Source organism: Balaenoptera musculus, chromosome X (assembly GCF_009873245.2).
Source record: "Balaenoptera musculus isolate JJ_BM4_2016_0621 chromosome X, mBalMus1.pri.v3, whole genome shotgun sequence".
NCBI lineage: Eukaryota > Metazoa > Chordata > Mammalia > Artiodactyla > Balaenopteridae > Balaenoptera > Balaenoptera musculus.
This window is the reverse complement of record NC_045806.1, coordinates 85065995-85078148: the sequence shown is the minus strand read 5'-3', so window position 1 is coordinate 85078148 and position 12154 is coordinate 85065995.

The following is a 12154-nucleotide window of genomic DNA, read 5'->3' as shown; positions in this document are numbered from 1 at the left end:
TTAAAAATTGTACATTCTTACAATGGAGTCCTCTGACTTGGTTAAAGGAAATTAGGTGGAGCTATATCAAATGTAATGGAAAGATGTCAAATATATATATATTTAAGTAAAAAGAACCCAACAAGTTGTTACACAATATACTCAATATGATCTCATTTTGTGCAAAAGAATGTGTGTGTGTGTGTGTGTGTGACAGAGAGAAAGACAGGGAGGGAGGGAGGGAGAGAGAGAGAGACTGGCATTTTGCAAAGAAATAACTGGAAGAATAGATACCAATAGCTACCTTGACAGAGGAAAGGAGATATACAGGGAAATTTCATTTCCTAATTTATGCAATTTGTATCCTTTGAATTTTTTTTTTTTTGGCTGTGTTGGGTCTTCGTTTCTGTGTGAGGGCTTTCTCCAGTTGCGGCGAGTGGGGGCCACTCTTCATCGCGGTGCGCGGGCCTCTCACTATCGCCGCCTCTCTTGTTGCAGAGCACAGGCTCCAGACGCTCAGGCTCAGTAGTTGTGGCTCACGGGCCCAGTTGCTCCGCGGCATGTGGGATCCTCCCAGACCAGGGCTCGAACCCGTGTCCCCTGCATTGGCAGGCAGATTCTCAACCACTGCGCCACAAGGGAAGCCCCTATCCTTTGAATTTTTGCTGCAAGCATATATAATTTGTAATGAGAAAAAAAATCCTAAAATTAGAAGCTATCTTATTGAATAATGAGTGATTCATAAAATGATGTAGAAATAGGCACTTCCCTGGTGTCACAGTGGTTAAGAATCTGCCTGCCAATGCAGAGGACACAGGTTCTATCCCTGGTCCGGGAAGATCCCACATGCCACGGAGCAACTAAGCCCCTGCGCCACAACTACTGAGCCTGCGCTCTAGAGCGCACAAGCCACAACTACTAAAGCCTGCACACCTAGAGCCCGTGCTCCGCAACAAGAGAAGCCACTGCAATGAGAAGCCCACGCGCCGCAACAAAGAGTAGCCCCCGCTTGCCACAACTAGAGAAAGCCCGCGCACAGCAATGAAGATGCAATGCAGCCAAAAATAAATTAATTCATTCATTTAAAAAAATTATGTAGAAATATATTTATTGACCTGAAATATATTGAGTTTATTGCTAAGTGAAAAGTGCAGCCTGCAAACATTGTAAGCATGTGATAGATTTAGAAAAATACATGCAGAATAATAACTATGTTTTTAGTATTGTCTCACTTTTGCAATGAAATATATTTGTGTATCCCCAAAGAAAATTCTCTGAAGGAATGTTCTCAAAGCTATAAATAGAGAATATTTCCACAGATTTGACGGGTGAAGGAGATGTGAGACAATTTCATTATCTCTGTTATACATTTGTATTTTATTTGATCTTTATAAGGATATTTTACTTTTGAAATTGGAAGAATAGAGATTAAAGTTTAAAACTTGAAAAGTTTTATTTTAAAGTGATTTATAAAATAAAGTACAAATCTATTTATTGACACTGAAAGATATTCACAACACATGGTTAAATTTAAAATGGTGGTTACAAATTGTATGTACATATATATTTGTGCATAGAAAAATTCTAAACTCTACAAACGTACAAAACCACAAGTGAACACCTGAATCTAGGAGTCTAGGTAATATATATTTTCTTCTTTACGCTTTTCTGAATTCTACAGATTTTTCTTTACGGGCAAGTATAACTTTCATAATCAGAAAAAAGCTGCAAACGAGATCCTATTTTTATTTTAAATCCATGCATGTGTGTGTGTGTGCGTGCACACACACACACACACACAGCTTCTCTTCAGCTGAGAGTGGAAGATTCCATAGGACTGAGATGGCTTCCTGCCTGCTCTGAACAGGCCTTGGCTTTTGTTCCCCCCCTGATTTGTGTATGTTGTAGGAGGAGGAGGCTGATGAGGAAGAGAGGGGAGAAGGAAGAGGAGGGGGAGGAGAAGGAGGGGAAGGAAGGAGAGGAGGGGGAGAGAGAGGAGGAGAGAAAAGAGGAGGAAGGGAAGGAGGGGAGGAGGAGAAGCGCAAAGCACAGTAGGGGCCTTGCTGACTTGCTTGGAGAAAATCTCAGCAGAGACTGCCTGTTCCTGATGTGTTTCCTATGCCACGCAAACTTCTGGAAAGCTCTGTCTGGACGTTAGAGCAGTAGTCCCTCCTCCCTTTACTCCCTCCTTCCTACCTTGCCTCCCAGCATTCCTGCTCTGTGATGTTCAAGCTGCAGTTCTGACTTTGAACTCCAAGTGGCACTCAATTGTATTTTCTAAATATTTCCCAATTCACATGTATCATTAGTACAAGGGAAAAAAAGCAATGAAAGTCATTTTCTAAGCAGACTATGAGCCAATATGTACAGAAATTATCCATTTTTCTGTAAATAGATATAGTTAGAAAAAACTGGAAAGATAAACATTGCTCAGTTGATTGATAGGAGTTGAAAAGAAAAAAAAAAACCAATGATACAGTGTCTAGCAGATATTCGGCACTTGGCTAAGGGTAATACCCTTCACTATTGTTCTGAGTTCTTCCCATCCAAAGCAGCCAATCTGTTAATCAACAAAGCTTACTATGTCATGGTAAGCCTTCAAAAGGTAACAGCAAAAAAAAAAAAAAAAAGGTACAGCAAAAAGGAAAAGACCCACTATCATCTAGATTATGTAAAAATGTCAGTGTTATTTCTATAATTTAGGGTGTTGTCTAATGGAGTAGACTGGGCGAAAGTCCTTACCTCTTTCCTATTGAGTCAGGGTGACTTTTTGTTCCCTTTAGGAAATACACATGAACTGGATGTCAGTGTTGTCATTGAACCCTAGAATATTAAGACACTATAGGGCCGCAAAGCACAATCACGATCTGATGCACAGGATATTGGCATGAGACTCAGAGGATATAGCTAGGTGTGTGAGTCCTTGGGAACGTCACTACTACCTTACTACTAAAATTATTTCATGTTGAAATTTTTTCCTATAATTCATTCTACTACCCTCTCTTTACACAGCATCTTTTTGCAATTAAAAGGCATACTTCTGGTGCTTGAAAGAATAAAGTGACTTACACCACATTACAGAAAATCAATTGAGTCTACAAAGCAGCCGACTTGACAAGGATTCCCAACACCCAGGCAATAGCCTGCTTCTCAAGCATTATTTGTTAGCCATGTTAATGACTAGGTAACCATGACAACCATCAGGACTCTGACACCAAACCCACACTCTTCACCGTTAGTTTATGCTGCATCTTAATGTACTTGTCTAGGAAGTCCCCACCAGCAGGCTCTGGCAGACAGAACTGCACAAACAGCCTGGAAGAGGAGGGGAAAAAAGAAACTGCCTCCTCAAAAGAGGAGGAACAGCAAGAGCCCTCAAATACAGCCCAAAGAATACAAGCAGAGGAAAAGGATGACACACCCTTCCCCAGGCCACCCCACCTCCAGATACACAGATACACATGAAACAGCGTTGACTCACAGTCAAAATAGAAACGTGTGTGTATTTTCCTTCTTCTCTCCACATGCTCTCCAGATCATGCTGCCCCTCAAATATATTCACATGTGTAGTTCACACTCTCTTGCCCCCTCCACTACTAGTAGGGTAAAGCTCCACCAGATTTCTGACTCTCAGCAGATCTGTCCTCAAAAATTGTGAGTCTCTCTTCCTTTTTCCTTTGAATGTATGGCTCGGCTTCTGTCTTCACAGGCCCATTGAGGCTGGAAGGGAATGGGACCAAGGCCCTAAGTCAGACAGTGACTGTACCGTCCTCACATTGCCAGGGTGCTGGATGCCTCCTGATGAGCATCTTTCTGATCCCGGTGGATCACTCCAGGAGAGCAGGGAGGTGGCGGGATCCTCCCTTGGAAGAAGGCTGTTTCTAGGCAAGAATTAGAACTCAGAGGTTGTATTCAGTTCCAGCAGTTTTAGACATGGAGAGAGTCACAGAGTAAGGTTGTGGTAGATTCTTTTAAAGGAATTAATTTAGGCCTCCTGGCAAGGTGAAGGGAGCTGCCTCTGATGAGAGCCAGGCAAAGAGCTTCTGAGAAATGACCTCCTCTCCCTGAGACTAACTGGGGAGGAGGGTGGATGAGATCTTTCCTTGAGGGCCCTGGGGGACAAAGAACCCCATGTCTAGCATAATCCACCCAAAACAAGAGTAAGGATTTATAGTGAAGCCCAGAAGGAGATAACTACATGTGACAAAGCAGTGGCTGGACACTTTTGATGAGTGCTACAACATTTCTTTTCCCACCCCATATACTGGCAGAAAAGAATCACGAGTCATTTTTTCAGTACAAAATGGGAAACACCAAATAAATTAGTCAGTGAATAAAGTTTCTAGGAAAACTAGCAGTAGCTCCTCCACCCAAGGCTGAACTGGCAACCAAGACTCTGATAAGCAGCTCTGCATGCTAGGGTAATAATGGAAGTTTTAGAGGAGAACAAAAAGAGGTAGGTAATAATGGAGGCAGGTAATAATGGAACCACCCCGTTGCCAGGTCAATAGACACTGAAGTTCTCTGGTCAGCCTCCCTTTAAGCCTCTTGCCCAAATCACCCATCGCTGTGAACTTAGACTGAGTGAAAGAGGAGACGACAACCCAGAGAGTTTGTGACTGTGGGACAGCTCCTCTTCCAACACTTTAAAATTATGGACTCCTTGCTGTTGGCAGAGTGAAGAGAGGGCCTTCTCTGAGTGAAAATCTGTCCATCACAATGGGTGGTTGGTCAGACATGATTCCCTATGACTTTTTCGTGTTGCAGCTGATTCTCTCTCTTCTGCTCATCACGTTAGCGTCCTGCACGGCCTTTCAAATCTGGAAACAATTTTGGACAACTTAACTCCAGCAGATGCAGCCTCTCTAAGATGAAAGACAAAGTCTGTTGGTGTCTGCAGCTCTCAGAAAAAAAGAACAAAGAACAGGCTGAAAGAGAAGATCATGTAGCCCATTACCATCACCTTTTGGTATTGAATAGCTGGCTCTGGCTTTGCTCAAAGAACCATGGATCTCCACGCCATGTGACATAAGAGCAGAAAACATAAAGATCAGCAAATTTCCTTGTCTCTGCCTCTGCATATTTTTGTCATTATCTCCTGAAGTTTCTCATTTTGTACAGGTTTTGTAAGTAACCTTTACTGTAAATACCCTATACTATGTGACAGGGATTGTGTTAAGTGCTCTACTTGCGTCATCTAATCCTCAGCACAAGTCTCTGAGATAGGTGCCACTTTTATACCTGTTTTACCGAAGAGAAAGTAGAGGCTGAAGGGGTTTGTCTGCGGAACCAGCTAATTATAAGTGGCAAGGCTGGGACTCAAACCCACACCATATGATCCCCAGACACTCACTCTCAACCACTGTTATGTTCCCTGGTGGGCAGAGTGTGTGACAGTCTTCTGTGGTCCTGGGTGTACAACTTTGTGAGATGGGATGATTTCTCCTGGTTACTCCAAATTTCCCCTAGCTTAACATGAACCCTTTATAGCCTGGTGGAGAGCCAAGACAACCAAGCCTCTTAACATTTCATAAGTAGCCTGATGACATACTTGCATAGAGTAGAGGAATCCTTTACACATCAGAAAATAATGGTCTTCTTTTATTTTGTTTAGGATATTTTTCTTTGAAATACACTTCTTAGCAATTTCATGTAAGGGTGAAAGATAACAAAATGTGGTTTCCTTGGAATTTACTATGTAGGCAATCATGTCTTCTGCAAATAGCAAGTTTTCTTTCTTTCTGATCAGTATGCCTTTATTTCCTTTTCTTGCCTTATCACAATTATTAGACCTTCCAGCACTGTGTTGTATAAGAGTGGCAAGAGCAGAAATCTTTCCTTGCTCCTGATCTTAGGGGAAAAAGCATTCATTCATTCACGATTAAATACAGTGTTAGCTGTAATCCTTTGTAGATATTCTGTATCAAACCAAGGAATTTCCCTCTCTATTCCTAACTTGTTGAGAGTTTTTGTTATGAATAGGTGTTGAACTTTGTCAAATTCTTGATCTCTGTCTACTGATCTATTATTTTTCTCCTTTAGACTCTCCATATGGTGGATTATATTGGTTGGTTTTTGAATGTTGAACCAGACTTGCATCCCTGAAATAAACCACACTTGATCATGGTGTATATTTATTTTTATATATTGCTGGATTCTATTTGTTAATATTTTGGTAAAGGTTTTTGTCCTTATATTCATGAAGGATATTGGTCTCTTGGTTTTTTTCTCTTTGTACTGTCTTTGTACTGGTTCTGGTATCGGGATAATACTAGCTTCATGAAATGGAAGTACTCCTTCCTCTTCTATTTTCCGGAATCAGTGTTAATTCTTCTTTAAACACTTGGCAGAATTCTTTTATGAAGCCATCTGGGAAATTAGTGTGATTCAGCCCAGTTTTGTTTTTAATGATTTTTGTTTCAGTATCCATCGCTGAGGTCCCTTCTTCCATTTTTTTCATCCTTCAAATGGGTGTTTTATTGTAACTTTCCATTCACTCCAAAGCTTAAGGTGTTTCAATTAGTGGGACTGTACATCTGGTACTTTCCTCTTCAGAACTACTGGGAGCTACATCCATAACCCCATGCCCTCCTAGAGGACCCACAGCAAGAGAAAGAGCTGGGAGTCTCTCTGAGATGCTGTAAGGGCTCAAGTCTTGTCTTGGCCCCTCTCTCATGCCTGCCTGGAGGGCGCTGGGCTTTGTACTCCCTGTCGCAGGCTAGTCCACACAGCGAAACAGACACTACAGAAAAGGCAATCAGTCTGAAACTTAGAAACGTGAGACTTGGGAGAAGAGGTGGTGCAGGGAACCAAACTCAGGAATGTAAAATTGCCATGGGACAACTTCCTCCTGCCCTTACTAAGCTGTATTCAGAATATAAAACATAGTGTTTGGTTGGGTATTGGTATTATAGTTGGAAAAAGTCAGGGGAAAAATCCAAGAGAAACTTAATTTATACTGGCAATCTTTATTGTTTTTTTAAAAATTCTCCCTTTAAAAAAGAACATTGATTATCAATTTTTTCCTTTGTTATTGTTTCAAATCCCAAAAGTAATCATTGTGGTAAAAATTCAACAGTGTAAAAGCACTGAATGTAATGGTGCTTAATGTAAAAGGTGAATTTCTCCCCTCTCCTTTTTGCTGCCCTTTCTCTTCTATTTTTCCAACCCTTCTCAGATTTCAACTTCGTGCTGAGCTTGCCCACATTCCCATTTCCTTGCTCTTCTTCCCCATCCCTTTGCATAAGAGTTCTAAACAATTTTCAAAGTAAGCCAAGGTTTTCAAAAAGCCAAGGCTACTTGTGTTTGCATAAAGCACTGACTAGCAACCTTTTATTACACACACTGCCTTGATGTATTACCCACCCTCTTCCCGTGCAAATGTCCCTGCCAGCAACAGCTGTACAGGCACCTACTTCCAGGATCTGGCTGAGCCACGCCATTTTCACGTTAACCTAACCACATAGAACTATTTCTGGTGAAATCTCTAATATCTTGATTAAAAAATATATATTCTTAGCACTTGTTGAGTTATGATTTGAGATGGACTATTACTGTGTGGAAGACTGCTAATAATATGGTTTTGGCAGTGAACTCTGAGGAAGAAAACTTTTCTGACTTTACTCCCTCCCCATTAGCTGGTACTTAAAGCAGGATAGCTCTGAATGGTCAATCATCTGAGGAAGGCATTCCTTTGTTCTTTTACTTCCTGGTTAAAGGAGTTGGAATATTTCTGTTAAGCAAACATGCCTCAGGCTTTGGAGTTGGTTACAGCCCTCCTGTTAGTCAAGTACACTAAGTAGCAAAGGTGAAGTGGTTCCACTTGTGGATTCTGGAGCCATACTTCCTGCCTGCCTGCCAGTCTGCCTGCCTAGCTTTTAAATCCCAGAACTACCATTTACTACCTGTGTGGTGTTGGATAAGGTAGCTAACCTCAGTGTGCATCAACTTGCTCATCAGTGAAATGGTGACGATTATGGCAGTATATACTTCCGCAGGGGTGTTGTAAGGATTACATGAGTTAATATATGGAAAGGACTTAGAACAGGGCCTGGCACACAGTAAGTCCCATACAAGTATTAGCTCTTAGAGTGATTACATAGAAAATATCTGGTAACTTATATTTGGCAGAAGGACCAAAGAATCTGTGTGGTCATGGCTTATATGGAATATAAAAGTGTGAGACAGTCATTCACTGAGCAAGAAAAAAATCAGAGACCATCATCCCCATACACTCAGGAAAAAGGGTAAAGGTTGTAGCAATTACTAATTTCTTTGGTGTCTCCTGATAATATTTCATTAACTCTTCCCACCCTTATTCCACTTGATCGTTTGCATGGCTATAGTGAAGACAGAATTCCTGGCAGTGGAAGTGATAAAAACAGGCCTAACAGAATATTTATGGTAACTTCTCTCTGAAGCCACTTGGGTTGGGAGTAGACTTCACTTCTATAGCCTGGAAGGATGCTATATTGAGAGTAAATAGGATTTGCTTGCCAACAGTGTCTCTCTTTCTTAATTTATATTACCCAAAGGCCCTAGAAGCCACAGATACCCTTTAAGGAAGAATCTTACAACCCATCTCCAACGCTTTCTCTTCAGTATGTTTTCCCATTAATTCAACATGCCTGCAGGTACTTCCTATCTTGCTTTAATCTTGATTCAGTGAGAATTCACAGGTAATTTTCCTCCCAATAGTACCGTCAATTCTCTGAGCTCATAACCATTTTAATCCACATTCCTCTGCCACTCACTAGCCCTGAATCAGTTTTCTCTGCTGCTGCTCCAAGGGGCTCCCAGACTCCACTACTGCTGCAGTTGCTGCCACTGGAGAAAATCCTGACGACAAGGTGCTCAGGGACTTCAGTTACACATTCATGAGCCCAACGTTCAGCTGGGCTCTCTGTCCCATCCTACAGCCATTTTAATTAGTCCTAGTCATTTCTCCATGCTGTGGTCTATGGAAGAACAGAGCACTTGGGGTTTTACAAATGAAAAACCTCTCCCTCTTATGACTGCATCGTGATGATTTGCATAAGTTGATCCAAGTGCTGTGCTACTGAATCAGATGCCCCCTCACTGATGTTAACAACATGCATTATTTTGCATGCATTCCTCTACCTTAGCTGTGTGGGAAATAATATTTTTGAGACATTAACCTATATTCTTGTGGCTCCTCTGGGCATTTCACTCTTTTGCCTTCCTGTCATTCATGCAGATATCCGTGAAAGTTTGTAGCAGGGTTTCCTGGTTTTTGTGTTTCTATAAAAACCTGAGCCCATTATTCTAGGAGCCTCCGAAGCAAAAAACAAGAATAATAGGGAGGAGGATTTTTCCCAGATTAGAGAAAGGGCCCTCCCCCAACCCAGTGGAGAGGAGAGAGAAGGAAAGGAAGTGATAAGAGCAGAGATTCCAGGAAGGAAATGAATGCAAGTTGTGTAGAGGTGCATGAGGCCCTGGGCAAACTTACAGAGTTCCTGTGCCTTGGTATGGAGAGGAAGCATCTGACAGAGGTTTTAGAGTTGAAGGGGCCATCAGACAGGAATGAGGGACTTTCAGCAGCAATCTCCAAGGATCGATGACCCAGACCTGTGTGACGTATGACTCGGGACCAGATGTCCACCTCCAACCAATATCTTTGCTCCCATCTCCTTTTTGCACTGGAATTTAAACACAACCCTGCAAAAAGGGAAGAATTCAAACTACATGGGAAATTAAATTTCTGCCATCCCAGGGGAGTGATAGGCTCAAAATAGAAATTAGGTTGAATCAGTTTTTAAAAGTTTTGTTTCTTGCTAATGAAATTAGATTCTTAAAAAATAATGTTTGCAGACCTGAGTGTGCGAAAGGCTTGCACACCCAAGTTTGTGAACACTGCTTTTTCATAGAGCTTTCTCTCCGCTGCTAATATTTTTAATATAATACTGGCAGCCATGTAAAATAGTGGCTTTCCAACTGTGTTCTACAGAGCTCTGGGTTTCAGGCGAGTTTCTTATGGACCTGGGTAGAGACTGAGGGGATAGCAAGTTGGCAGGAGTCTGGTCATCCCCCAGCACAGCATTTTCCAGATTACTTTCCCTATTATCTATTTAGTATGAAGCTTATTATAACATTCCCTTTAAATAGAAGATTCAGCAGCTCAGAAAGTTGGAAAGTCACTTATGGAAAGTATAAAATAACTCATAGTTATACTATGAAATATATCTATACAGGCATAACAATGGTTTTTGTTTTCGTTTTGACTTGTTTTGTTTTGCCTGTATAACTTTGGAACCAGTTCTGAAAGCAATTCCCAATGTATTTTAAGCAAAGACAACAGAGGCATATGGCTTCTTTCAAAGGTAACTATTTTGAAGGTCAGTACTTGTTTGCATTTTAAGTTCTCATGTTTGTTAAAGAAGAAAGTCGGTCTCTTGGCCAGCGTCATATGCCACCTTTTCACTGTCAGTACAGTTCTGGTAAAACAGGATTAATATTTCTGTTCCTTAAAATGCAAGGGCAGAGCTATGAATAAGTTATGTTTTAGTAGGAGCTACTGGATGGAATATTCTTTGGCAGTTGAGTTTATTAGTTCCACTGCAATAATCTTTCCCATTTCACAATCAAATGGCCATCCTGTAACAATATAGGAAATGGTTTTCTCTTTCCAAGTTTCAAGGAAGAATACTTGGAAATGAGTAATATTTTTCTCCATCACCTCTTACTCCCTTAATCCAATGCTAACATACTGGGTATTTCTTCCTTCCTAAGACTATGCAGAACTTTTCGGAGGGAAACTCCTTGGGCTCTGGGCTGTAGCAGGAGCCCTCCAGCAGAGGAATAACTGCCGGAGAAGAAACAATCTCTGTCTAGATCATTGGTCTGTACTCAGCTTTCTCTTGGACACCACAGTCTGAGAGCATCTGGTTTTGGTTTGCTGTTAAGGAGTTCAGCTCACACAACAGGTAGCTGCTGCAGGTTGGAAGATTCAAAAGTCTTATTTTACTTCATAAAACCCTTGGTACTGACTAGGCTGGTAAAGAGTAGAAGCAGAAAGCCTCTAGGAAAGAGGAGGGGGCATTCCATTCAGAATGCCCTGCTGACACTTAGTGGATAGAACAAATCAGAACTGATCATAGGACACTAGGGATAATATACGAGGGCGGTTAGTCACTCTTAGGTAGAGCAAGATGCATGTGTTTTAACGAAGAGTAGTGCCATCTCTGGTCTCTGTTTCTCTCTCTCCTTTCTCAGCAAGTCAGGTCTCTAAACATCTATTTATCATGTGGGATTTTATTTCCCAAATGGTTTTGAATTTAATTGATTTACAAATTGAATGCAGAGAAGCATTCCTCTTAGTCTTCTCTGAATGAAACCTGAGACGATAATAAAAGGTACATGGAAATGGTTTGAGCTCACTGGTTTCAGTGAGTCAATGAAGTATAAAATCTCAAAAGGACTAAATATTCAACATCCTTAGCCTGAATATTAGAAACTTACTGCAGTCTCTGTAAACCTACATTTCTATCTTGGACAGGAATAGCAAAGAAGTTACAAATAAACAAAAGATCACTTAGCATGAAAAAGTTAATTGTGTCACACTGGATTTAAGTGATAAATCTCTCATAAATGAATAATAAAATTTTAAATTGAGAAGATAGCTTTACTGAACGAAACTGTTCAGTGTATTTAGCTTAAAATTTTTGAATGTTTGAATTTCTTTTCCTTGTAATCTTTGAATAAAATAACGTTAAGAAGTCAGAAAAAGAGATATGGGAACATATGTGTATGTATAACTGATTCACTTTGTTATAAAGCAGAAACTAACACACCATTGTAGAGCAATTATACTTCAATAAAGATGTTTAAAAAAAAAAAAGAAGTCAGAAAAAAAACAAAAGATAAATTAGAAGTTGTGAGTAAATACCTCCAACTCTGCAATGAGATGCAGCTACTAATAAGTATTAAACTATTTCTTTTACAAAGACCCATAATTTTTATTTCAGAAAATTACAGTTATACTTGCAGAGTATTTTGCATTTTTTCCTTTAAGCTTAAAATAAATTATTTTAAAGTTAATCAATATTGTGAAAATAATTTGTGGCTCAAAACTCACCTTTAATATTTGAAAAAAATCCTATGGCTCTAATCAAGAATTATACACTCAAGATTTTCATCATTCTTCAAAAAGTCACAA